This window comes from Clarias gariepinus, chromosome 5 (genome assembly GCF_024256425.1).
Source record: "Clarias gariepinus isolate MV-2021 ecotype Netherlands chromosome 5, CGAR_prim_01v2, whole genome shotgun sequence".
NCBI lineage: Eukaryota > Metazoa > Chordata > Actinopteri > Siluriformes > Clariidae > Clarias > Clarias gariepinus.
The window spans coordinates 5,143,988-5,167,500 of NC_071104.1; the positions used below are offsets into that span (position 1 = coordinate 5,143,988).

General features: G+C 45.6%; 12 non-coding genes across 12 annotated transcripts; 6 read left to right on the forward strand and 6 right to left on the reverse strand.

Annotated features, from left to right (window-relative positions):
* Nucleotides 1-1,423: 1,423 nt before the first annotated feature.
* On the forward strand, nt 1,424-1,505 carry trnas-aga (transfer RNA serine (anticodon AGA)). The gene has a single exon. It is a non-coding gene; the product is annotated as a tRNA-Ser (tRNA).
* Nucleotides 1,506-1,798: 293 nt separating this feature from the next.
* Nucleotides 1,799-1,881, forward strand: trnal-cag (transfer RNA leucine (anticodon CAG)). Its single transcript has one exon. It is a non-coding gene; the product is annotated as a tRNA-Leu (tRNA).
* A 1,367-nt stretch (nt 1,882-3,248) lies between these two features.
* trnak-uuu (transfer RNA lysine (anticodon UUU)) lies at nt 3,249-3,321 on the reverse strand. The gene has a single exon. It is a non-coding gene; the product is annotated as a tRNA-Lys (tRNA).
* An 897-nt stretch (nt 3,322-4,218) lies between these two features.
* Nucleotides 4,219-4,292, reverse strand: trnat-agu (transfer RNA threonine (anticodon AGU)). The gene has a single exon. It is a non-coding gene; the product is annotated as a tRNA-Thr (tRNA).
* Nucleotides 4,293-6,501: 2,209 nt separating this feature from the next.
* Nucleotides 6,502-6,583, forward strand: trnas-aga (transfer RNA serine (anticodon AGA)). Its single transcript has one exon. It is a non-coding gene; the product is annotated as a tRNA-Ser (tRNA).
* A 293-nt stretch (nt 6,584-6,876) lies between these two features.
* Nucleotides 6,877-6,959, forward strand: trnal-cag (transfer RNA leucine (anticodon CAG)). Its single transcript has one exon. It is a non-coding gene; the product is annotated as a tRNA-Leu (tRNA).
* A 1,296-nt stretch (nt 6,960-8,255) lies between these two features.
* trnak-uuu (transfer RNA lysine (anticodon UUU)) lies at nt 8,256-8,328 on the reverse strand. Its single transcript has one exon. It is a non-coding gene; the product is annotated as a tRNA-Lys (tRNA).
* Nucleotides 8,329-9,225: 897 nt separating this feature from the next.
* Nucleotides 9,226-9,299, reverse strand: trnat-agu (transfer RNA threonine (anticodon AGU)). The gene has a single exon. It is a non-coding gene; the product is annotated as a tRNA-Thr (tRNA).
* Nucleotides 9,300-11,957: 2,658 nt separating this feature from the next.
* Nucleotides 11,958-12,030, reverse strand: trnak-uuu (transfer RNA lysine (anticodon UUU)). Its single transcript has one exon. It is a non-coding gene; the product is annotated as a tRNA-Lys (tRNA).
* An 897-nt stretch (nt 12,031-12,927) lies between these two features.
* On the reverse strand, nt 12,928-13,001 carry trnat-agu (transfer RNA threonine (anticodon AGU)). Its single transcript has one exon. It is a non-coding gene; the product is annotated as a tRNA-Thr (tRNA).
* An 8,258-nt stretch (nt 13,002-21,259) lies between these two features.
* On the forward strand, nt 21,260-21,341 carry trnas-aga (transfer RNA serine (anticodon AGA)). Its single transcript has one exon. It is a non-coding gene; the product is annotated as a tRNA-Ser (tRNA).
* Nucleotides 21,342-21,634: 293 nt separating this feature from the next.
* On the forward strand, nt 21,635-21,717 carry trnal-cag (transfer RNA leucine (anticodon CAG)). Its single transcript has one exon. It is a non-coding gene; the product is annotated as a tRNA-Leu (tRNA).
* Nucleotides 21,718-23,513: the final 1,796 nt, after the last annotated feature.

A 23,513-nucleotide genomic window follows, 5' to 3' on the forward strand; every position in this document is an offset into this window, starting at 1 on the left:
AGAACACGTGCACCAGGTAAACAGCGCGTGTACGCCTTACCTTTAGCTGTGGTAGCACGCACGTGCCGGACAATGGAGTCTCCGATGACCAGCGCGTCGTGTGCCGTCTCACGGAGAGGAGCGAAGCGGTTTCGGGTTGAGATCTCGAAGACGGGTGGTGGCGGAGGAGGAGAGGTCCTCGCCCGGGGCTTGGCGCGCGTCTTCCGCTGCTGAAGTTTCCAGGCCTCGTGGTATCCCGGCGCCGGGGTGAAGGAAACCTGGGCGGGCTGCGTCCTCAGTGCGTTGGACCTGGGCAGAGAAGCACGCGGAGTAGAGGTTGTCAGAGAATTCTCATGCCGAGAATTTACCTGGGACAGGTGAGCGTCGGTCCGCGACAATTCCAGCGTGGCTTTCCGCTGCTGTAGCCGGGCCAGCTTCACCTGTAGGTCGCGGATCAGCTTCTCCATGGCCTCCATCTCCAAGTCCACCGAGTGCAGCTCCAATGTCTCCTCACCTGCACACAGAGGCAGAGACACAACCGACATGGTGTCTAAAAATAGAAATAACCGGTGCGAAAGAGCGTAAACAAACTTGTAATAGTCGGGCTAACGGGCTAGCAATGCTAATGAAAAGCCGGCTAGAAGCGGTGTGCTGCAAAACAATTAAAACTTATGCAAAATAAACTTATACGAAAACGATATAACACGCGTTTCGAGTGAATATATTATAAGGTAGTATGAAATACTTATCTGTTATATGTTTACTCTTCGTAAGGGGACGAAAAAGTAGAAAAATTGGTCAGTCTGGCGGAGCTCGGGAAAAAGCCTGTGATGAGACACAGAGACAATGAGTCATATTAAATAAGGTATCTTCTTATCACCCATAGATTGAACGTTTAGTGGTGTAAGGTCCTACAAATCCGAGACATCATGTTACCACACGATCCTCTCCTGGGATCTCCTGTTTACTAGACGTCTCTGCACATGGTTGTGTTGTTGAGGCAAAGCACTGAGCTGGGTGCCAAAATGAAGGCTACAAGTTCTGAGCTGAACTTTATTTTCACAGATACTGAAAAATTCTTTTGAGATGTTCCACCGCATGTTTGAATGCAGAAGTCAAGGAATCAGCTTCTGGTTGACGATGGAGTATGAAAAGTTGTCTTGTTTATGATTTATAGGTTTATTTCATCTTTCTCACTGTATTTTGCCGCATTGCCCATAGATGGTTGCAGAGGCTGCTCTCTAAACTTCTTTGCTGTTTTGCTAAGGTAAAACGTGAACATGGTTCCTGTCTGAAGCCTAAAAATCCTGAACTTAAGCCAACCGATACACTTGCGTGTATTGGAAAGATCCAAGGCTTGCTTTGGGGAGGAGGTCAAGTCATGAAATGAGACGTGGCAAAAGTCTATTCAACCACGGGCCCACGCCAAGCACGCACACGTGGTGTAGTCGTGGCCGAGTGGTTAAGGCGATGGACTAGAAATCCATTGGGGTCTCCCCGCGCAGGTTCGAATCCTGCCGATTACGTCTGTTATATTGCACAAGAAAGACATGTTGCAACTCATTGTGTTGTGGCTGTGATTTGTAACAAATTTCCTCATGCCCTTAATAGTTGGTGCTTTCTCGAAGACATAATAGTGACATCCTGGCCCCTTTTTATCCTCAATAGCTGCTGCTTTGTTGGAGAAATCCTGTCACCACTTCCCAACGTTGAATTGTCTTCCAATGACAAGCTGCCCATAGACATCCGATCGGTTATATGAGTGCGTGGCCAGCGACCTGTAATCCGTGCAAGACGTGACTTTTCTAGAGCCTGCCGTGTCCGGATGGCCGAGCGGTCTAAGGCGCTGCGTTCAGGTCGCAGTCTCCCCTGGAGGCGTGGATTCAAATCCCACTTCTGACAAGAGCCCCTTCTCTTTGTTGTGTTTAGGAAATCGTGTATGGATCTGAATCAACAACCTCGACCTCTCCCAGCATAGCTTTGCTTGCAAGCAAAGAAGTTTGGACTTTTCTTCATCAAGCGCTTGCTTCTTCGATTTTTTGGACGATGTAGACATGGTTGTGTTGTTGAGGCAAAGCTCAGAGCAGGGTGCCAAAATGAAGGCTACAGGTTCTGAGCTGAACTTCCTTTTAACGGATGCTGAAAAATTCTTTTGAGATGTCCCAGCACATGTTTGATTGCTGAAATCAAGGAATCAGCTTCTCTTTGACGATTGGGTATGAAAAGTTGTCATTGTTCATGATTCATAGGTTCATTTCATCTTTCTGTCTGTATTTTGCAGCATGGCCCATAGATGGTTGAAGACATGTCCCAGTCTGCGTCATCAAGTGCATCCTGTAACGCGGCCACTGATTGGTCCGTCCAGCGCGCGACCTCCCTCTGAACCCGCACTTCCTGTTTCTGCCTTTGTTTGTATTTTGGCATGAGGAAGATAGCGGCATGGTCAGATTTACCAAACGGTGGACGAGATTGTGCCCTGTAGCCGTCCTTGACTGTAGTGTAGCAGTGGTCCAGTGTCCTTTTGCCCCTGGTGGGACAGGTGATATGCTGATAAAAGTTTGGCGCTTCGCGTTTAAGGTTGGCACTGTTAAAGTCCACCGCCACAATAAGCGCAGCGTCACGGTGTTGTGTCTGGTGCTGTGTGAGTGCCTCATGCAGCTCGCATAAGGCAGCCTCCGTGTCCACTTAAGGCAGGATATAAACGGTGCTGATTATTACCGATGTAAATTTCCGAGGTAAATAAAAAGGAGGACACATGATGGACAGTAGTTCCACGTTTGGAGTGCAGGAGCGTGCGAGAGGAACAACGCTCCTGCTGTTGCACCAGCTGCTATTGACCATTAAACACACGCCGCCTCCCCTTGACTTCCCTAAGTCCTGTGTCCTGTCCATGCGGTGAACAGAGAAGAACTCGGCCGGCTGGATGACGTGGTCCGGCACCGCTGGGTTCAGCCATGTCTCGGTAAAGCAGAGGAGATTGCAGTCCCGAATGTCTCTCTGGAACTTTATCCTGGCCCTGAGGTCATCGAGTTTGTTCTCCAGTGACTGGACATCGTGACGGCAGCCGACCTCACTGGCGCCATCTTGCGCCTTCCTGAGCATAAGACAATCTCCTAAGAGTAAGTTGGAAATTGTGGAAATCCTTGGCAAGTAGTCTGCAATTTCCAATTTTCTGCCCTTGAGAATTCCTTAATCCAAGCTAGCCCTCTTAATCGCTTCGAACAACTTGTGCCAAATGCTCTTTTTTCCTAAGCACCAATAGAAAGTAACGCCTGAATAGGGACTTGAACCCTGGACCCTCAGATTAAAAGTCTGATGCTCTACCGACTGAGCTATCCAGGCTCTGGAAGTTGTGCCATCCCTCACAAAAAGCAGTTTTACCCATCCTTTCCCAATGCTCGTCCATTGTTTGCCACATTTGAAGAAACCAAGCACTTGTGAGATCAATCGAACTGTTAAGATTTCTGTTTAACTGCCATGTTTTCAACATTCTCTTCCCTAACAAGAGGATTCTGACCTTCACATACAGTGAAAGTTGTTACCAGGATCACTCTTCTGAACAGCCCTGCTTCTAAAGTCTTATCTTGGATGAATGAATGTCTTTTATGCCCATGGGATGTGAATTCCTTTAAAAAGATCAGCATTATCGACCAAGGTTGGCCTTCTGGACAAGGAGACCACATGACTCATTTTCAAGTCTATTTCATTTACAAACAGGGACTGAAGCCACAGACCCTGAGATTAAAAGACTAGTGCGCTACCGACTGAGAAATACAGCCAACTCGGTCGTTATTCTTTTGCAGCCGACACCGTTCTTCACATTTTCTACAGTTTTGCACACACACTTTTTCAACATTCTTCTCTGATCAAATGGATCGTCTACTCTGGATCAGACAAAGACATCCACATCGGATAGTAGTAGCTTTCAGCAACTTATCACTGTATGCTTTCCTAGAAAATGGGCACAAGGGAGCTTTCAGTAATGTATTTTTATGTATACATATATTTATATAAATTGAAGTGCAGTGTGTAGTGCAATGTTGGTCAATTGGGCCATGTATAATTTGCAATATAGCTAATGACCTAAGGATGCACAAGACTGTAAACTTGGCTAATCAGAAAGCTTGGGCATTGTGTGACTTTAACCCATGAGCTGTTAAGGGTCCGACATAAAGCAAAGATTTCTTTTTTTCCACAGAAACCAGTCTGACCTGAATAGCAACAGAAGTGCACAATGAGAGGCACTGCTGGGATTCGAACCCAGGATCTCCTGTTTACTAGACAGGCACTTTAACCAACTAAGCCACAGCGCCACAACCATAGAACCTTCCACTCTCGCATACTGCCACAAACTCGTATCTGAGATGCTCCGGCACAGGAACTTGACTATCAAGCTAAGATTGTCTCCATTGGCATGCAGCATGATAGGACCATGAATGAAGTCCCACAGTGCTATACCATGCTTCACAGAGCACGCCAAAACTGCCAGTCATGGTATTTCAACTCAGGTTGTTCCAAGTTCATTGCAGCCAAAGATCATGCCTGTTGCAGTAGATTTCAGGCTTGCAAAAATGAACAAACTTCAAACACAAGGTATGTTATATATTTGCAACTGGCATACAGTTTACAGCAAAAAAATATGTATATATATATGTATATATATATATCCATATATACTAGCTTATTGACAGCCATTGTCTTCATATAAATGTGACCAAATGTAAGTCGGTAGAGTGAAACGTCCCACATATAAAAAGTCACACTTGTGTGGAAGCAAACATCAGGCAAATGTTCCACGGCTACTCAGAAAATGATTCAATTCTTGCAAATCAAAATGCCAGTGTTCGTTCACTTCTGTGGGAGGAATAGAGCTACCTTGCTTGAGCTCCATGGACAGGTGTCTACCTGTGGAAAACACATGAAAACTGAGCAGAAATCCTGGCTGAAAGCAAGATACCCTGCCACAACCTGAGCCCACAAGCACTTAAGCCTTGAGTTCCTCATGCAGTTGGACCCAGACCTTGTCTGGTGCACCAAGAGATGAAACTCACAACAAGCACTGCTGGGATTTGAACCCGGGATCTCCTGTTTACAAGACAGGTGCAAGCCACAGCAAACAAGGTTATGGCTGATCTTCAGCCATAGTCCTAACAAGCATATCACAACAGTCAGGGGAGAGGAATTAAAATCCACATGCCATGCACATCTAAAAGCAAACAAGCCTTCATCAGATTGCTGTTGTGGACTTTGGCTCTTTGTCCCATAAGGATTGCGTGAATCAATGTCGTAACCTTTTGTTGAAGCTGGAGTTGAGCTGAGGCCTTGATTCGGGACAAATGGGCAGAAACATGTGGAAAACAATGATATTTCTTAAATTCAGCTGACAAGTCATTCAATCAAATATGGCACATAGGAAAGTGCATCTTGAACAGGGATTCCTGACCAAAGATTTCATTTTAGACATGGGGTGTGGATGAAAAGAAGGTAACAAGTTAGTGACTCTGGTGGGACTCGAACCCACAACCTTTGAATAGCTCCACAGCTGAGTCTAGAAGTCCAATGCGCTATCCATTGCGCCACAGAACCAACCAGGGTGTTGTTTTTTTTCAGGCTCTCCAAGACTCATGGATGCTCGAGTTCATTAGGCAGATGCTTTTCTGGTGCTACTAATCAAATTCCACCAAATGCAAACAACTATGGCAGGTGCTGATCCCACAAGCTGTCAACAGCGTCGAGAGAATGCCTTGATTTCACCATGGAATTTGCCACAGAACCCTGTCTGACTTGCAAAGTTATTCAACTCTGGCTGTAAGAAAGGCAAGAAAGGGATAGCTTTCGCACCAACAGATGATTGTTGCAGTAGACACTGCTTGGATAGCACTGTAGCATGGAGACCTCATCATATACACACTAGAGTAAGCGCTAGATAACATATTAAATAAGGTATCTTCTTATCACCCATAGATTGAACGTTAGGTGGTGTAAGGTCCTACAAATCCGAGACATCATGTTACCACACGATCCTCTCCTGGGATCTCCTGTTTACTAGACGTCTCTGCACATGGTTGTGTTGTTGAGGCAAAGCACTGAGCTGGGTGCCAAAATGAAGGCTACAAGTTCTAAGCTGAACTTCATTTTCACAGATACTGAAAAATTCTTTTGAGATGTTCCACCGCATGTTTGAATGCAGAAGTCAAGGAATCAGCTTCTGGTTGACGATGGAGTATGAAAAGTTGTCTTGTTTATGATTTATAGGTTTATTTCATCTTTCTCACAGTATTTTGCAGCATTGCCCATAGATGGTTGCAGAGGCTGCTCTCTAAACTGCTTTGCTGTTTGGCTAAGGTAAAACGTGAACATGGTTCCTGTCTGAAGCCTAAAAATCCTGAACTTAAGCCAACCGATACATTTGCGTGTATTGGAAAGATCCAAGGCTTGCTTTGGGGAGGAGGTCAAGTCATGAAATGAGACGTGGCAAAAGTTTATTTAACCACAGGCCCACGCTAAGTTCGCACACTTGGTGTAGTCGTGGCCGAGTGGTTAAGGCGATGGACTAGAAATCCATTGGGGTCTCCCCGCGCAGGTTCGAATCCTGCCGATTACGTCTGTTATTTTGCACAAGAAAGACATGTTGCAACTCATTGTGTTGTGGCTGTGATTTGTAACAAATTTCCTCATGCCCTTAATAGTTGGTGCTTTCTCGAAGACATAATAGTGACATCCTGGCCCCTTTTTATCCTCAATAGCTGCTGCTTTGTTGGAGAAATCCTGTCACCCCTTCCCAACGTTGAATTGTCTTCCAATGACAAGCTGCCCGTAGACATCCGATCGGTTATATGAGTGCGTGGCCAGCGACCTGTAATCCGTGCAAGACGTGACTTTTCTAGAGCCTGCCGTGTCAGGATGGCCGAGCGGTCTAAGGCGCTGCGTTCAGGTCGCAGTCTCCCCTGGAGGCGTGGGTTCAAATCCCACTTCTGACAAGAGCCCCTTCTCTTTGTTGCGTTTAGGAAATCGTGTATGGATCTGAATCAACAACCTTGACCTCTCACAGCATAGCTTTGCTTGCAAGCAAAGAAGTTTGGACTTTTCTTCATCAAGCGCTTGCTTCTTCGATTTTTTGGACGATGTAGACATGGTTGTGTTGTTGAGGCAAAGCTCGGAGCAGGGTGCCAAATTGAAGGCTACAGGTTCTGAGCTGAACTTCCTTTTTATGGATGCTGAAAAATTCTTTTGAGATGTCCCAGCACATGTTTGATTGCTGAAGTCAAGGAATCAGCTTCTCTTTGACGATTGGGTATGAAAAGTTGTCATTGTTCATGATTCATAGGTTCATTTCACTTTCTGTCTGTATTTTGCAGCATGGCCCATAGATGGTTGAAGACATGTCCCAGTCTGCGTCATCAAGTGCATCCTGTAACGCGGCCACTGATTGGTCCGTCCAGCGCATTGGTCCTCCCTCTGAACCCGCACTTCCTGTTTCTGCCTTTGTTTGTATTTTGGCATGAGGAAGATAGCGGCATGGTCAGATTTACCAAACGGTGGACGAGATTGTGCCCTGTAGCCGTCCTTGACTGTAGTTTAGCAGTGGTACAGTGTCCTTTTGCCCCTGGTGGGACAGGTGATATGCTGATGAAAGTTTGGTGCTTCGCGTTTAAGGTTGGCACTGTTAAAGTCCACCGCCACAATAAGCGCAGCGTCACGGTGTTGTGTCTGGTGCTGTGAGTGCCTCATGCAGCTCGCATAAGGCAGCCTCCGTGTCCACTTAAGGCAGGATATAAACGGTGCTGATTATTACCGATGTAAATTTCCGAGGTAAATAAAAAGGAGGACACATGATGGACAGTAGTTCCACGTTTGGAGTGCAGGAGCGTGCGAGAGGAACAACGCTCCTTCTGTTGCACCAGCTGCTATTGACCATTAAACACACGCCGCTTCCCCTTGACTTCCCTAAGGGTTCAGCCATTTCTCGGTAAAGCAGAGGAGATTGCAGTCCCGAATGTCTCTCTGGAACTTTATCCTGGCCCTGAGGTCATCGAGTTTGTTCTCCAGTGACTGGACATCGTGACGGCAGCCGACCTCACTGGCGCCATCTTGCGCCTTTCTGAGCATAAGACAATCTCCTAAGAGTAAGTTGGAAATTGTGGAAATCCTTGGCAAGTAGTCTGCAATTTCCAATTTTCTGCCCTTGAGAATTCCTTAATCCAAGCTAGCCCTCTTAATCGCTTCGAACAACTTGTGCCAAATGCTCTTTTTTCCTAAGCACCAATAGAAGGTAACGCCTGAACAGGGACTTGAACCCTGGACCCTCAGATTAAAAGTCTGATGCTCTCCCGACTGAGCTATCCAGGCTCTGGAAGTTGTGCCATCCCTCACAAAAAGCAGTTTTACCCATCCTTTCCCAATGCTCGTCCATTGTTTGCCACATTTGAAGAAACCAAGCACTTGTGAGATCAATCGAACTGTTAAGATTTCTGTTTAACTGCCATGTTTTCAACATTCTCTTCCCTAACAAGAGGATTCTGACCTTCACATACAGTGAAAGTTGTTACCAGGATCACTCTTCTGAACAGCCCTGCTTCTGAAGTCTTATCTTGGATGAATGAATGTCTTTTATGCCCATGGGATGTGAATTCCTTTAAAAAGATCAGCAGTATCGACCAAGGTTGGCTTTCTGGACAAGGAGACCACATGACTCATTTTCAAGTCTATTTCATTTACGACCAGGGACTGAAGCCACAGACCCTGAGATTAAAAGACTAGTGCGCTACCGACTGAGAAATACAGCCAACTCGGTCGTTATTCTTTTGCAGCCGACACCGTTCTTCACATTTTCTACAGTTTTGCACACACACTTTTTCAACATTCTTCTCTGATCAAATGGATCGTCTACTCTGGATCAGACAAAGACATCCACATCGGATAGTAGTAGCTTTCAGCAACTTATCACTGTATGCTTTCCTAGAAAATGGGCACAAGGGAGCTTTCAGTAATGTATTTTTATGTATACATATATTTATATAAATTGAAGTGCAGTGTGTAGTGCAATGTTGGGCAATTGGGCCATGTATAATTTGCAATATAGCTAATGACCTAAGGATGCACAAGACTGTAAACTTGGCTAATCAGAAAGCTTGGGCATTGTGTGACTTTAACCCATGAGCTGTTAAGGGTCCGACATAAAGCAAAGATTTCTTTTTTTCCACAGAAACCAGTCTGACCTGCATAGCAACAGAAGTGCACAGTGAGAGGCACTGCTGGGATTCGAACCCAGGATCTCCTGTTTACTAGACAGGCACTTTAACCAACTAAGCCACAGCGCCACAGCCATAGAACCTTCCACTCTTGCATACTGCCACAAACTCGTATCTGAGATGCTCCGGCACAGGAACTTGACTATCAAGCTAAGATTGTCTCCATTGGCATGCAGCATGATAGGACCATGAATGAAGTCCCACAGTGCCATACCATGCTTCACAGAGCACGCCAAAACTGCCAGTCATGGTATTTCAACTCAGGTTGTTCCAAGTTCATTGCAGCCAAAGATCATGCCTGTTGCAGTAGATTTCAGGCTTGCAAAAATGAACAAACTTCAAACACAAGGTATGTTATATATTTGCAACTGGCATACAGTTTACAGCAAAAAAATATGTATATATATATATCCATATATACTAGCTTATTGACAGCCATTGTCTTCATATAAATGTGACCAAATGTAAGTCGGTAGAGTGAAACGTCCCACATATAAAAAGTCACACTTGTGTGGAAGCAAACATCAGGCAAATGTTCCACGGCTACTCAGAAAATGATTCAATTCTTGCAAATCAAAATGCCAGTGTTCGTTCACTTCTGTGGGAGGAATAGAGCTACCTTGCTTGAGCTCCATGGACAGGTGTCTACCTGTGGAAAACACATGAAAACTGAGCAGAAATCCTGGCTGAAAGCAAGATACCCTGCCACAACCTGAGCCCACAAGCACTTAAGCCTTGAGTTCCTCATGCAGTTGGACCCAGACCTTGTCTGGTGCACCAAGAGATGAAACTCACAACAAGCACTGCTGGGATTTAACTCCCCGGGATCTCCTGTTTACAAGACAGGTGCAAGCCACAGCAAACAAGGTTATGGCTGATCTCCAGCCATAGCCCTAACAAACATATCACAACAGTCAGGGGAGAGGAATTAAAATCCACATGCCATGCACATCTAAAAGCAAGCAAGCCTTCATCAGATTGCTGTTGTGGACTTTGGCTCTTTGTCCCATAAGGATTGCGTGAATCAATGTCGTAACCTTTTGTTGAAGCTGGAGTTGAGCTGAGGCCTTGATTCGGGACAAATGGGCAGAAACATGTGGAAAACAATGATATTTCTTAAATTCAGCTGACAAGTCATTCAATCAAATATGGCACATAGAAAAGTGCATCTTGAACAGGGATTCCTGACCAAAGATTTCATTTTAGACATGGGGTGTGGATGAAAAGAAGGTAACAAGTTAGTGACTCTGGTGGGACTCGAACCCACAACCTTTGAATAGCTCCACAGCTGAGTCTAGAAGTCCAATGCGCTATCCATTGCGCCACAGAACCAACCAGGGTGTTGTTTTTTTTCAGGCTCTCCAAGACTCATGGATGCTCGAGTTCATTAGGCAGATGCTTTTCTGTTGCTACTAATCAAATTCCACCAAATGCAAACAACTATGGCAAGTGCTGATCCCACAAGCTGTCAACAGCGTCGAGAGAATGCCTTGATTTCACCATGGAATTTGCCACAGAACCCTGTCTGACTTGCAAAGTTATTCAACTCTGGCTGTAAGAAAGGCAAGAAAGGGATAGCTTTCGCACCAACAGATGATTGTTGCAGTAGACACTGCTTGGATAGCACTGTAGCATGGAGACCTCATCATATACACACTAGAGTAAGCGCTAGATAACATATTAAATAAGGTATCTTCTTATCACCCATAGATTGAACGTTAGGTGGTGTAAGGTCCTACAAATCCGAGACATCATGTTACCACACGATCCTCTCCTGGGATCTCCTGTTTACTAGACGTCTCTGCACATGGTTGTGTTGTTGAGGCAAAGCACTGAGCTGGGTGCCAAAATGAAGGCTACAAGTTCTGAGCTGAACTTCATTTTCACAGATACTGAAAAATTCTTTTGAGATCTTCCACCGCATGTTTGAATGCAGAAGTCAAGGAATCAGCTTCTTTTTGACGATTGGGTATGAAAAGTTGTCATTGTTCATGATTCATAGGTTCATTTCATCTTTCTGTCTGTATTTTGCAGCATGGCCCATAGATGGTTGAAGACATGTCCCAGTCTGCGTCATCAAGTGCATCCTGTAACGCGGCCACTGATTGGTCCGTCCAGCGCGCGACCTTCCTCTGAACCCGCACTTCCTGTTTCTGCCTTTGTTTGTATTTTGGCATGAGGAAGATAGCGGCATGGTCAGATTTACCAAACGGTGGACGAGATTGTGCCCTGTAGCCGTCCTTGACTGTAGTTTAGCAGTGGTACAGTGTCCTTTTGCCCCTGGTGGGACAGGTGATATGCTGATGAAAGTTTGGCGCTTCGCGTTTAAGGTTGGCACTGTTAAAGTCCACCGCCACAATAAGCGCAGCTTCACGGTGTTGTGTCTGGTGCTGTGTGAGTGCCTCATGCAGCTCGCATAAGGCAGCCTCCGTGTCCACTTAAGGCAGGATATAAACGGTGCTGATTATTACAGATGTAAATTTCCGAGGTAAATAAAAAGGAGGACACATGATGGACAGTAGTTCCACGTTTGGAGTGCAGGAGCGTGCGAGAGGAACAACGCTCCTGCTGTTGGAAAAAAGTTGGAAATTGTGGAAATCCTTGGCAAGTAGTCTGCAATTTCCAATTTTCTGCCCTTGAGAATTCCTTAATCCAAGCTAGCCCTCTTAATCGTTTCGAACAACTTGTGCCAAATGCTCTTTTTTCCTAAGCACCAATAGAAGGTAACGCCTGAACAGGGACTTGAACCCTGGACCCTCAGATTAAAAGTCTGATGCTCTACCGACTGAGCTATCCAGGCTCTGGAACTTGTGCCATCCCTCACAAAAAGCAGTTTTACCCATCCTTTCCCAATGCTCGTCCATTGTTTGCCACATTTGAAGAAACCAAGCACTTGTGAGATCAATCGAACTGTTAAGATTTCTGTTTAACTGCCATGTTTTCAACATTCTCTTCCCTAACAAGAGGATTCTGACCTTCACATACAGTGAAAGTTGTTACCAGGATCACTCTTCTGAACAGCCCTGCTTCTAAAGTCTTATCTTGGATGAATGAATGTCTTTTATGCCCATGGGATGTGAATTCCTTTAAAAAGATCAGCATTATCGACCAAGGTTGGCCTTCTGGACAAGGAGACCACATGACTCATTTTCAAGTCTATTTCATTTACAAACAGGGACTGAAGCCACAGACCCTGAGATTAAAAGACTAGTGCGCTACCGACTGAGAAATACAGCCAACTCGGTCGTTATTCTTTTGCAGCCGACACCGTTCCTCACATTTTCTACAGTTTTGCACACACACTTTTTCAACAATCTTCTCTGATCAAATGGATCGTCTACTCTGGATCAGACAAAGACATCCACATCGGATAGTAGTAGCTTTCAGCAACTTATCACTGTATGCTTTCCTAGAAAATGGGCACAAGGGAGCTTTCAGTAATGTATTTTTATGTATACATATATTTATATAAATTGAAGTGCAGTGTGTAGTGCAATGTTGGGCAATTGGGCCATGTATAATTTGCAATATAGCTAATGACCTAAGGATGCACAAGACTGTAAACTTGGCTAATCAGAAAGCTTGGGCATTGTGTGACTTTAACCCATGAGCTGTTAAGGGTCCGACATAAAGCAAAGATTTCTTTTTTTCCACAGAAACCAGTCTGACCTGCATAGCAACAGAAGTGCACAGTGAGAGGCACTGCTGGGATTCGAACCCAGGATCTCCTGTTTACTAGACAGGCACTTTAACCAACTAAGCCACAGCGCCACAGCCATAGAACCTTCCACTCTTGCATACTGCCACAAACTCGTATCTGAGATGCTCCGGCACAGGAACTTGACTATCAAGCTAAGATTGTCTCCATTGGCATGCAGCATGATAGGACCATGAATGAAGTCCCACAGTGCCATACCATGCTTCACAGAGCACGCCAAAACTGCCAGTCATGGTATTTCAACTCAGGTTGTTCCAAGTTCATTGCAGCCAAAGATCATGCCTGTTGCAGTAGATTTCAGGCTTGCAAAAATGAACAAACTTCAAACACAAGGTATGTTATATATTTGCAACTGGCATACAGTTTACAGCAAAAAAATATGTATATATATATATCCATATATACTAGCTTATTGACAGCCATTGTCTTCATATAAATGTGACCAAATGTAAGTCGGTAGAGTGAAACGTCCCACATATAAAAAGTCACACTTGTGTGGAAGCAAACATCAGGCAAATGTTCCACGGCTACTCAGAAAATGATTCAATTCTTGCAAATCAAAATGCCAGTGTGTAGCGCAGCCACATAAAAGGGCATTTTAAACAAACAGGGAAATGAATTAAGGAGCTAATGCGGCTCACCTGTGCTTGTAAATTTGCCCGATCTGGTTTTATTTGTCCCCATTGACTGTGTTGGTCACTCGGTAAGCTCTCGCGAGCATGCGCGATCGCAGCGCGAGGGAACCCGGAAGCGGCGTCGGGTCACGTGTGCCGGTATAAAGCCGGAACCGGCAAGTGGCTCAAGACGGAGAGATTTACCCAGCGCGCTGTTTATTTTGAGAGAGAGTTTGGTTGATGATTCTAAAGGAGTACTTTTCCCCGGTTGGATTATTCCTCATAGACACTCACAATTCACCTCTCGTTCCGTTGCTCGAGCTCCCGGATTTGTCATCTATACCGGTGAGGCCGAGCCAATCTCTCCCGTGCATCATTTCACACACTGCAATATCATTAACTCTGGACAATCATACACGCACTCACACACCCGCATACACCATACACATTGTTTCTATTTGTATATATTTTGTATATATTGGTTTTGGTGCACCTTGTTTGTTTGTTTGTTTGTTTGTTTGGTTTAATACACTTTGGTTTGGTTTATATATAGTTATTGTGTCGCGTCTTTACTTGTCCTGTCTTGATTGCGCAATACCGGAAGTGTTGTTTAAAAACCCGTGTTTTGATTCTCGACCCCGTAGTAAAGTAACTAGTGGTTTAATTAAATCCAAGTGTTACATAGTGGTGGCCCGTACGTACGGGGAATCGGTATTTTCGGGTATTTTCCGGTTTTGTGCGTCTTGGCAGAACAAAATGGATGCTAACATTGCTAATGCTAATGCTAATGGTGCCGTGCAGGCCGACCTTGCTGTAGCTAATAATGTGCTGGAGGATGTAGATGATGCATTTGTTACACGCCGTAACCCTACAGTGGAAATAACCTCATTGATTAGTTCACTATATATATCTGACAGACATGATGATGATGATGATGTTGTGTCTGATATTAATGTTGTGCATACGTTGCAAACTGAACTGAATCAATGCAAGGAGGATATGGGGGCGCTTACTGACAAAGTGAACACGTTGGAGCAGGATTTTAGACAATCCGTAAACAGCAGTTTGAACAGGGAAACCAGTTTTCGGGACGCAGTGGACGCTAGCTTAGAAGGGCTGGAGCGCTACTGCCAAGAGGCCCTGGAGAAACTGGAAAGAGCTGTCACTGACTGTTTTCTGCGACGTGACGTAATCTGGGAAAACCAGATGAAAAAACTACGGCTCACAAGTACGCCCACCATCCAAAGGTTAAAGGCCTACACCCCTGCATCTCCCCAATCTCCTGTTCTACATTCTCCCAGCCCGGTGATCACAGCATCTACAGCAAAGGTACAGCACATAAGCAGGCATGAAACATACGACATTCCTCCTTGTGTTCAACCACACGCTTCTGCTCAGCTTACCTCCTCAGTTTCACCCTCTTCTTCTTCCTTTTATGGCCGACCACCCATCCGCCTGGAGTTTCCAGCCTTTGGCGACGCTTCAGAGACAGCGGATGTTCTTAACTTCATTGAACAGTGTGAAAACTATCTAGAGATCAGACCACTGCCCAGCCCAGAACTGTTAGGAACCCTCAGCACGGTGCTACGAGGACCTGCTCTGAGCTGGTGGAAGGCAGAGAAAGGCAAGGTGAAGGACTGGAAGTCTTTTAAACAGGCATTTATGGCGGCTTTCTTACCGGATGACTACTTTACGGAAGTGGAAGAAAACTTAAGGTCTCTGGTACAGCAGCCCAGTCAACGCCTTAGAGACTTCGCCTATGACTACCGCGCCCTCTTTATGAAGTGGAAGCCTGATATCTCAGAGGAAGAACTAGTGGGGCGAATCCTGAATAACATCAACCCAAGAGTGGCAGGATGTCTGAGAGGAACAGTGAACACCGTGGAACAGCTTGTGAAGATAGGTTCTAGGGTGGAAAAAGACTGCAAGAGCTCCAAAGACTATTGGCAGAAGGTGGACTCCCAGCACAACAAGGAAAAGAGTCATAAGAAGGCAGGTGAGCGAGTTCTTTCAAAGCACGCAGCGGGACTCTCCATTGCTCAACCTCTGGCAACTCCTTCGCTTCTCCTGGTTCCAGTAACAGTGCAAGGAAGGAAGGTGAATGCTGTGGTCGATACAGGAAGCTCCTACACGTTGATGAGGGAACATCTATGGAGGCAGCTCTGCGAACAGGAAGTCAGGTGTGATGTTCCTTCTCCTCAGAAGTTTGTGATGGCTGATGGGAAAACACACCAGGCGCAAACCCAGAGAAGGCTGCGTTACAACTGGCACACGATCGACTGTGAGCTAGACACTTACGTCATGAGCAACTCTCACCTGGCTTTCCCTCTGATCGTGGGGCTGGACTTCTTAAAAGCCACAGGAGCGACCTTGGACGTCACACGCGGGGAGTATGGGCTGAAAACAGAGGAGGGAGTCACATATCATCCCTTCATAACAACCCAACCCCACTCTGCGCCATCTAAGTCAGCTCAAAGGAGACACACTCATCGCCCGGCTACAGCTAACCTGTATTTAGCCTTACCGGTGACTCCTGATGATCTCCTATGTGCGGAGGAAAACTTAAAAAGTGTGACATCATGGGACACCGACAATGAAGAGGAGCTGCTGAAACTAATGGCCGCTTGGCCCCGCACCACCTCCAACATCTTGGGCAAAACAGCATTGGAGAGACACAAAATCACCTTATCTGACGACTCCCCATTTAGATCCAGAGCATACAGAGTATCACCCTTAAAGAAAAAAATTATAGAAGATCAAGTCGACCAGATGCTGAAGGACAACATCATCGAACCTTCATGTTCATCATGGTCGTCACCTGTTGTTTTAGTACCTAAACCCGATGGGACTTACCGTTTCTGTGTAGATTTTAGAAAATTGAACAGCAAAACCAAACCTGATGCATATCCAATGCCTTTAATACACGACATCATTGAATCATTGGATGGCGCCTCCTGGTTCTCAACATTGGATCTGCAATCCGGTTACTGGCAGGTGGAGATGGAGAGAGACAGCTGTGAGAAGACCGCCTTCATCACTACCAAAGGTCTGTTTCAATTCCGGTCCATGCCCTACGGACTCAGAAACGCAGCTGCAACGTTCCAACGACTGATGGAGAAAGTCTTGGCGGATCTAAGAGGAAAGTATTGCTTCGTCTATATAGATGACATCATTATCTACTCACAATCACTAGAACAACATAGGATGCATCTCAACGCAGTATTTTCCAGACTCACCCAAGCCAATCTCTCCCTCAACATGAAGAAGTGTCATTTCTTCAAAAGGCGGCTGAAGTTCCTCGGTCATGTCATCTCTGAAGAAGGTGTGCAGTTAGACCCGGAGAAAACAAAGGCGGTGGCAGAATATCCTCCTCCTCAAGACTTAAAATCTCTTCAACGTTTTCTGGGTCTCGCCGGCTGGTATCACAAGTTCATTCCCCACTTTGCAGACATAACAGCTCCATTAAATAATTTAAAAAGGAAGGGAGTAAAATGGGAGTGGACCGAAGAATGCCAGAACAGCATGGATGTCATCAAACACGCACTTCAAAACCCACCAGTACTAATACAACCGAACCTAAATCTGCCATTCCAATTGCACACCGACGCCAGCGAAGTGGGCCTGGGAGCCATCCTCACCCAAACTGCAGCAGAAGGAGAACGAGCAGTAGCTTACGCCTCACGAATGTTGAGAGGAGCTGAGCAGAATTACTCCACATCAGAAAAGGAGTGTTTGGCCGTGGTCTGGGCTGTAGAAAAATGGAGGCACTATCTAGAAGGTCGTGCTTTCGAGGTCTTTACCGACCATGCCGCCCTGTCATGGGCCTTCAACTGCCCGAAAACCAGCTCTCGTCTCACCCGATGGACGTTACGCCTACAACAGTTCGTTTTTACAGTACATCATAGAAAAGGCTGCTTAAATCTGGGACCAGATGCGCTATCCCGGGCGCCCCCGCCGTTAGAAGTAGGCACCGCTCCATGTCTCGCCATCACAACCTCTAAATGTTCATCCGACTTACCAAACGACCTGTGCGAAATAACTCAAGCCCAACATGAGGACCCCACCATCACGAAGCTGCTCTCTAATGACCAGCCACGAAGCACAAGGGAGCAGAGGGTCTCGTTCGAACATCACCAAGGGGCGTTATATCGCCGGGTACCGGTAAGACACGGAGAAAAATTTCAACTAGTTGTCCCCCAGTCATTAGTAAAAAAACTTTTTACACTACTATCATGACAATCCCTTGGGAGGACACCTGGGGCAACTAAAAACCCTGCTGAGGTTACTAGATGTGGCATGGTGGCCTACGGTGCGGAAAGACGTCTGGCACTATGTGAGAACTTGCAGCGTGTGTCAACAGTATAAAACAGAAAACACTAGACCTAGTGGGCTACTACAGAGCACGGAGGTTCCAGAGCCAGGACACACCGTGGGATTGGACATCATGGGTCCTTTTCCCCGAAGTAAAAGGCAAAATGAATATCTGCTGGTGGTGGTAGATTATTTCACCAAATGGGTGGAGATGTTTCCCCTCAGGGATGTAAAGACGCCAAAACTGGTGAAGGTTCTAAGAGAGGAGATCTTTACTAGATGGGGAGTCCCCAAATATCTAGTTTCCGATCGAGGACCACAGTTTACGTCTCAGCTCTTGGCACACCTCTGCCAAACCTGGGGGAGCGTCCAAAAGCTAACTACAAGCTACCACCCACAAACGAACCTGACGGAACGAGTTAACCGAACTCTGAAGACAATGATCGCTTCATACGTCGGGGACCATCACCAAAACTGGGACCAATGGTTACCAGAGCTCAGATTCGCCATCAATACAGCCCAACAGGAAACTACGGGAAAGACACCTGCAGAACTCACACTGGGTCGGCAACTAAAAGGGCCACTCGAAAGGCTCATGAATCACCCTCCAACACCTGATCACACCGCCTACTCACTACTGGACAGACAACAACTTATCATGGAGGAGGTGAGACAAAGAGTAAAACAACAACAGTCCAAACAAGCTAGATACTACAATGCCCGGAGAAAAGATGCGCACTTTAAACCGGGAGATCTAGTTTGGATAAAAACTCACCCACTCTCCTCCGCAGCGAAAAGATTTTCTGCCAAGCTAGCGCCCAAGTGGGAGGGACCAGCAGAAATAAAAAACAAAAAGGGACCAATTAACTACACAGTGTCTTGGGGCAATCCACAAAAAACTGATACAGTGAACGTGGTTAATCTAAAGCGCTTTTACGGACGTTCTCCTCAGACGCCGGAGGCTTGGGGGGGGGTCTATGTAGCGCAGCCACATAAAAGGGCATTTTAAACAAACAGGGAAATGAATTAAGGAGCTAATGCGGCTCACCTGTGCTTGTAAATTTGGCCGATCTGGTTTTATTTGTCCCCATTGACTGTGTTGGTCACTCGGTAAGCTCTCGCGAGCATGCGCGATCGCAGCGCGAGGGAACCCGGAAGCGGCGTCGGGTCACGTGTGCCGGTATAAAGCCGGAACCGGCAAGTGGCTCAAGACGGAGAGATTTACCCAGCGCGCTGTTTATTTTGAGAGAGAGTTTGGTTGATGATTCTAAAGGAGTACTTTTCCCCGGTTGGATTATTCCTCATAGACACTCACAATTCACCTCTCGTTCCGTTGCTCGAGCTCCCGGATTTGTCATCTATACCGGTGAGGCCGAGCCAATCTCTCCCGTGCATCATTTCACACACTGCAATATCATTAACTCTGGACAATCATACACGCACTCACACACCCGCATACACCATACACATTGTTTCTATTTGTATATATTTTGTATATATTGGTTTTGGTGCACCTTGTTTGTTTGTTTGTTTGTTTGTTTGGTTTAATACACTTTGGTTTGGTTTATATATAGTTATTGTGTCGCGTCTTTACTTGTCCTGTCTTGATTGCGCAATACCGGAAGTGTTGTTTAAAAACCCGTGTTTTGATTCTCGACCCCGTAGCAAAGTAACTAGTGGTTTAATTAAATCCAAGTGTTACAAGTGTTCGTTCACTTCTGTGGGAGGAATAGAGCTACCTTGCTTGAGCTCCATGGACAGGTGTCTACCTGTGGAAAACACATGAAAACTGAGCAGAAATCCTGGCTGAAAGCAAGATACCCTGCCACAACCTGAGCCCACAAGCACTTAAGCCTTGAGTTCCTCATGCAGTTGGACCCAGACCTTGTCTGGTGCACCAAGAGATGAAACTCACAACAAGCACTGCTGGGATTTGAACCCGGGATCTCCTGTTTACAAGACAGGTGCAAGCCACAGCAAACAAGGTTATGGCTGATCTCCAGCCATAGCCCTAACAAACATATCACAACAGTCAGGGGAGAGGAATTAAAATCCACATGCCATGCACATCTAAAAGCAAGCAAGCCTTCATCAGATTGCTGTTGTGGACTTTGGCTCTTTGTCCCATAAGGATTGCGTGAATCAATGTCGTAACCTTTTGTTGAAGCTGGAGTTGAGCTGAGGCCTTGATTCGGGACAAATGGGCAGAAACATGTGGAAAACAATGATATTTCTTAAATTCAGCTGACAAGTCATTCAATCAAATATGGCACATAGAAAAGTGCATCTTGAACAGGGATTCCTGACCAAAGATTTCATTTTAGACATGGGGTGTGGATGAAAAGAAGGTAACAAGTTAGTGACTCTGGTGGGACTCGAACCCACAACCTTTGAATAGCTCCACAGCTGAGTCTAGAAGTCCAATGCGCTATCCATTGCGCCACAGAACCAACCAGGGTGTTGTTTTTTTTCAGGCTCTCCAAGACTCATGGATGCTCGAGTTCATTAGGCAGATGCTTTTCTGTTGCTACTAATCAAATTCCACCAAATGCAAACAACTATGGCAAGTGCTGATCCCACAAGCTGTCAACAGCGTCGAGAGAATGCCTTGATTTCACCATGGAATTTGCCACAGAACCCTGTCTGACTTGCAAAGTTATTCAACTCTGGCTGTAAGAAAGGCAAGAAAGGGATAGCTTTCGCACCAACAGATGATTGTTGCAGTAGACACTGCTTGGATAGCACTGTAGCATGGAGACCTCATCATATACACACTAGAGTAAGCGCTAGATAACATATTAAATAAGGTATCTTCTTATCACCCATAGATTGAACGTTAGGTGGTGTAAGGTCCTACAAATCCGAGACATCATGTTACCACACGATCCTCTCCTGGGATCTCCTGTTTACTAGACGTCTCTGCACATGGTTGTGTTGTTGAGGCAAAGCACTGAGCTGGGTGCCAAAATGAAGGCTACAAGTTCTGAGCTGAACTTCATTTTCACAGATACTGAAAAATTCTTTTGAGATCTTCCACCGCATGTTTGAATGCAGAAGTCAAGGAATCAGCTTCTGGTTGACGATGGAGTATGAAAAGTTGTCTTGTTTATGATTTATAGGTTTATTTCATCTTTCTCACAGTATTTTGCAGCATTGCCCATAGATGGTTGCAGAGGCTGCTCTCTAAACTGCTTTGCTGTTTGGCTAAGGTAAAACGTGAACATGGTTCCTGTCTGAAGCCTAAAAATCCTGAACTTAAGCCAACCGATACATTTGCGTGTATTGGAAAGATCCAAGGCTTGCTTTGGGGAGGAGGTCAAGTCATGAAATGAGACGTGGCAAAAGTTTATTCAAACACAGGCCCACGCTAAGTTCGCGCACGTGGTGTAGTCGTGGCCGAGTGGTTAAGGCGATGGACTAGAAATCCATTGGGGTCTCCCCGCGCAGGTTCGAATCCTGCCGATTACGTCTGTCTTTTTGCACAAGAAAGACATGTTGCAACTCATTGTGTTGTGGCTGTGATTTGTAACAAATTTCCTCATGCCCATAATAGTTGGTGCTTACTCGAAGACATAATAGTGACATCCTGGCCCCTTTTTATCCTCAATAGCTGCTGCTTTGTTGGAGAAATCCTGTCACCCCTTCCCAACGTTGAATTGTCTTCCAATGACAAGCTGCCCGTAGACATCCGATCGGTTATATGAGTGCGTGGCCAGCGACCTGTAGTCCGTGCAAGACGTGACTTTTCTAGAGCCTGCCGTGTCTGGATGGCCGAGCGGTCTAAGGCGCTGCGTTCAGGTCGCAGTCTCCCCTGGAGGCGTGGGTTCAAATCCCACTTCTGACAAGAGCCCCTTCTCTTTGTTGCGTTTAGGAAATCGTGTATGGATCTGAATCAACAACCTTGACCTCTCACAGCATAGCTTTGCTTGCAAGCAAAGAAGTTTGGACTTTTCTTCATCAAGCGCTTGCTTCTTCGATTTTTTGGACGATGTAGACATGGTTGTGTTGTTGAGGCAAAGCTCGGAGCAGGGTGCCAAAATGAAGGCTACAGGTTCTGAGCTGAACTTCCTTTTTACGGATGCTGAAAAATTCTTTTGAGATGTCCCAGCACATGTTTGATTGCTGAAGTCAAGGAATCAGCTTCTTTTTGACGATTGGGTATGAAAAGTTGTCATTGTTCATGATTCATAGGTTCATTTCATCTTTCTGTCTGTATTTTGCAGCATGGCCCATAGATGGTTGAAGACATGTCCCAGTCTGCGTCATCAAGTGCATCCTGTAACGCGGCCACTGATTGGTCCGTCCAGCGCGCGACCTCCCTCTGAACCCGCACTTCCTGTTTCTGCCTTTGTTTGTATTTTGGCATGAGGAAGATAGCGGCATGGTCAGATTTACCAAACGGTGGACGGGATTGTGCCCTGTAGCCGTCCTTGACTGTAGTTTAGCAGTGGTACAGTGTCCTTTTGCCCCTGGTGGGACAGGTGATATGCTGATGAAAGTTTGGCGCTTCGCGTTTAAGGTTGGCACTGTTAAAGTGCTCGTCCATTGTTTGCCACATTTGAAGAAACCAAGCACTTGTGAGATCAATCGAACTGTTAAGATTTCTGTTTAACTGCCATGTTTTCAACATTCTCTTCCCTAACAAGAGGATTCTGACCTTCACATACAGTGAAAGTTGTTACCAGGATCACTCTTCTGAACAGCCCTGCTTCTAAAGTCTTATCTTGGATGAATGAATGTCTTTTATGCCCATGGGATGTGAATTCCTTTAAAAAGATCAGCATTATCGACCAAGGTTGGCCTTCTGGACAAGGAGACCACATGACTCATTTTCAAGTCTATTTCATTTACAAACAGGGACTGAAGCCACAGACCCTGAGATTAAAAGACTAGTGTGCTACCGACTGAGAAATACAGCCAACTCGGTCGTTATTCTTTTGCAGCCGACACCGTTCTTCACATTTTCTACAGTTTTGCACACACACTTTTTCAACAATCTTCTCTGATCAAATGGATCGTCTACTCTGGATCAGACAAAGACATCCACATCGGATAGTAGTAGCTTTCAGCAACTTATCACTGTATGCTTTCCTAGAAAATGGGCACAAGGGAGCTTTCAGTAATGTATTTTTATATATACATATATTTATATAAATTGAAGTGCAGTGTGTAGTGCAATGTTGGGCAATTGGGCCATGTATAATTTGCAATATAGCTAATGACCTAAGGATGCACAAGACTGTAAACTTGGCTAATCAGAAAGCTTGGGCATTGTGTGACTTTAACCCATGAGCTGTTAAGGGTCCGACATAAAGCAAAGATTTCTTTTTTTCCATAGAAACCAGTCTGACCTGCATAGCAACAGAAGTGCACAGTGAGAGGCACTGCTGGGATTCGAACCCAGGATCTCCTGTTTACTAGACAGGCACTTTAACCAACTAAGCCACAGCACCACAGCCGTAGAACCTTCCACTCTCGCATACTGCCACAAACTCGTATCTGAGATGCTCCGGCACAGGAACTTGACTATCAAGCTAAGATTGTCTCCATTGGCATGCAGCATGATAGGACCATGAATGAAGTCCCACAGTGCCATACCATGCTTCACAGAGCACGCCAAAACTGCCAGTCATGGTATTT